The sequence below is a fragment of the Nicotiana tabacum genome, chromosome 18 (genome assembly GCF_000715075.1).
Source record: "Nicotiana tabacum cultivar K326 chromosome 18, ASM71507v2, whole genome shotgun sequence".
NCBI classification, from domain to species: domain Eukaryota; kingdom Viridiplantae; phylum Streptophyta; class Magnoliopsida; order Solanales; family Solanaceae; genus Nicotiana; species Nicotiana tabacum.
In genome coordinates this window covers 4,951,403-4,955,162 of record NC_134097.1, presented here as the reverse complement: position 1 = coordinate 4,955,162, position 3,760 = coordinate 4,951,403, and the positions used below count along the sequence as shown (strand labels likewise).

The 3,760-nt window shown below is 29.0% G+C and overlaps 1 long non-coding RNA gene across 1 annotated transcript; it reads right to left on the bottom strand.

Moving 5' to 3' along the window:
* Positions 1-2,598: 2,598 nt before the first annotated feature.
* Positions 2,599-3,469, bottom strand: LOC107792822 (uncharacterized). Its single transcript, XR_012701833.1, has 2 exons — positions 3,219-3,469; positions 2,599-2,868 (listed from the first exon to the last, which is right to left on the bottom strand). It is a non-coding gene; the product is annotated as an uncharacterized LOC107792822 (long non-coding RNA).
* Positions 3,470-3,760: the final 291 nt, after the last annotated feature.

Below are 3,760 nucleotides of genomic sequence, written 5' to 3'. Positions count from 1 at the left end.
GTGAGTCGAGACAGCTTTGGAGACTTCAAGGTATATCTGCCGCGTCCGCAGACCTCGGAGTCCTCTTCTACTCTTTCGCATGTCCATTATATTATGTATTTTTCTTTTGCTAGACTCTAATGTATAGAGACACTAGATTTTCCTTTTGTAGTTTGTGATTCATGATGTTCCGGGTTTTGGGATTACTGTGTATTATTTTTGAAATAGTTGGTTATTGTACATGCCAAGCGGCATGGTACCCAGTTATGTTGTTAAATTTATATTTTTATTTTTATTTTATTATTTCGCAAATGTTAGGCTTACCTAGTCGTAGAGACTAGGTGCCGTCACGACGTAATAAGGAGGAAAAATTGAGTCGTGACAGAAAATCAAATCAAATTCTTACGCATTGATAATACAAATCTTATTGAATAAAACTATAATTACAGTTTAGTATCTAAAATTACAGATGAGCAAATGTGACGAACTTGCATCAACCAAAATTAAACTATTTTTTTAATATTGAGAATAAATAACTAAGTTTTAGAATTAACTAATTAGCAAAAGAATGTAATTTAATTATTTTTTATATAAGTAAAATTATTTTGAAGTTGATAGATCTCTTAGGATACAACGATTTGTTTTGATAAGAAGACCATTAGCGGTAAAATAAATCAAAAAATTTGGAAAAATTGATAATAATAGTACGTATTGAGAGCCAAACTGGTAAAAATTCAAACTCGAAGCAATAAGGATGAAATTATAGAATACAAACTATATAATAAACGAGTTGTCATTATTATTATTATTATTATTATTATTATTATTATTATTATTATTATTATTATTATTATTATTATTATTATTATTATTATTATTATTATTATTATTATTATTATTAGTATTTTATATTTATTCCAAATGATAACTCCCGATATATTTTATATTAAGTTAGTTGTTGTAGAATATTAAGTTAAAATTAGTCATTTCAGAATTTACATTGTCCATTATCAGTAATGCCAAGCTCTTCATTCCTAAACAGAGAAATTTAAATTTTAAATTTGTTTTATATGACAAATTATTGTTGATAAAAGTTTTTGTTTTGTTTTGTTTATTTTCATATTAGATCATAGGAATATAAATATTTTCATAAGACATTGCTGTAGAAGAGCTCAGAACTTATAATAACGCAATTGAGAACTTTTATGAGCAAGACTCTTTTTTTCACTGAGCTAGTTAAATGAGATTAATATTCGTCATTTTCAGGAACTTATATATTTTTCATTAATTTTTATTTTATAAGTTAATATATTATTTAACAATATTTATGTAATTTTTTAAAACAGTATATTTATTAATATAGGGTACACGCGCAAAACGCGTACCCTAAGACTAGTCTGCGTAATGTCAAGAACAACACTGTAGCTTTTAGGTGAAGACGTGTTTCACTTTTTAGGAAAAATATTAATTTTGAGGATTTCTTCCTTTTCACAAAAGAATTAATCAAAATAGTCGCTCACCTAACTTTTAAACTAAAAATAGTTGGCGAATAAATAATATATATATATAATTCATGTATAGTATATGTATAATTGTTTATAATTTATATGCACATGCTAGGAAAAGTATACAGTGGATTCGGCCGACTCTTTGTGCAAAAATCCCTTCTAAAGTGCCTAGGAAAGTCTCACACTCTCACTCTAGAAGTAAAATATTTCTTAACAAATGCAACTTTATATTCCGATAACATTAATTAATACTTAAAGAAAAAAAGCAGGTACGTATGAGATTCTTTAATTTTGTAAAACAGTTACTATTAATGAAGCTCTCCAAAAAATTGTCCTTGTTTTGACAAACTCACCTTTCAACGACCTTCTCAAGAAGGATTTATATAAGCGGAGTAGTTTTCTCTTATATACGACGAAATAGTTTAATTGACTGTAATATATACAATTATTTTTCTTTCAACGAAGGAGATTCGGATGAACCCCTACGTCCCCTAGCTCCGTCTCTGGCTCTACGTATATGGCTTGTAAACCGATTTTCAATGATTGCTCAAAGGCACATTCAGTGGCGGAGCCACATGTATCAAAGGGGTGTCAACAGACACCCCTTCGCCGGAAAATTACAATGTATAGCTCGATAATGTTTTTTTAAATATGTATATATACTATATAATGACACTCCTTGACTTCTTGGTAAATTTATTTCTTTATATTTTGACTCCCCTTAATGAAAATCATGGCTCCGCCACTAGGCACATTGACGTTAATTTTCATCATTTTTGTGATAAAGTTACTCTAAGGATCAACAATTGTCTTGGGGGATAGGAAAAAATTGGAGAAGGGGCAGTAAAAAGAAAACAAAAAAAAAGGTGGGTGAAGAAGAAATTTTAAAAATATGCTGGCAATAATGGTTACTATGTCCATGTCTATCCTACAAATATTTATTTTTTAACATATAACATAACTCTTAATAGCAATTTTGATATAATAGAGTAGTAACAAGTTTTAACTTTTAACCAGTTAAATAGCAACAGTAGATAAAAAAAATTATTTACACCATCAATATATATACCTAAATCCTTTGAAGAATAATTTAGTGCTGGAATTAAAGTAGTTTTGGAAAGAGACCTAAAGGCCATCAGATGCTTTGATAATTGTTTAAACAAATTGAAATTCCAATTTTATGTTCTTACATAATAAAAAAATATTTACAGGGGTAATAAATAGGGACAAAACCATAGAAAGCTTTCAATCCTCAATTTTCTTATTAGAGATAGAAAATATAAAATATAAACATAAAGGTACTACAAAATATGCTGCAATTTTTAGCAATTCTTCACTCTCCTTTGAGATCACTCCAATTCTTGACCAATCTCCACTATACCTGAAATATTAAATAAAAATTAGAGGGAAGACAAGAAAACGGAGAAAAATAACGACAACGATAAATGCAGTGTAATATCACAAGTGGGTTGAGAGAGGCTAATTTGTACGCAGACCTTACCCTTACCTTGTGAAGGTAGAGAGGTTATTTTGATAGAACCTCGGCTCAAGTAATAGTGAAAAGGAAGCAACAAACTATAGCAACAAAGCAATACAAAAACGGAAGCGAACGACACAACGAGTAATAAAAAAGGAAAAAAAAAAAGAGGTTCTCTTTATTGTAGCATCTTGAAATGTATTATAAATGTGAAGAAATATGAAAATAAAGTTCAAAAATTTATGAAAAATTACCCTGCATCAATGAATCCTAGAGCAAAGACTCCAACAGCAGCTTGAGCAAGAAACTTTCTGGGAATTTTTAGAGAGAAAATGGAGTTTTCTTGGCCTGTTGAATTTTCAGAAATTTCTCTCTTTTTTGCATATGAAATTGTTACATGTTTACTTCTTCTGTCTCTATATTTCAGAAAGAGATAAGAAAAATTAGCAGAAGAATAGCAGTTGGCAAAGTTTTGTGTGAACAACATTTTCTTATCACAGCAAATGACAATTGGCAGAAATGCACAAGTTATCCTATCTACATCTCATTTTTTATGTGTGGTTATTAAGAGTTCATTGATTATCAAGAAAAGGTTGAGAAAATAGGCAAATCTGGTCATTTTCACAAGATAATAACAATGAACTGTCCCTTTCTATTGAATTCTTGTGGATGTTCCAAAGAAAGTATTTTCAGTTGAACTTAGGTATATTCCAAGGGCTCAAGGCATTAACATTATTAAGACATTAATTTCAGTTAAAAGAAAATTTGTGAAATTAGAATTTTTTTTAAGTGAAAT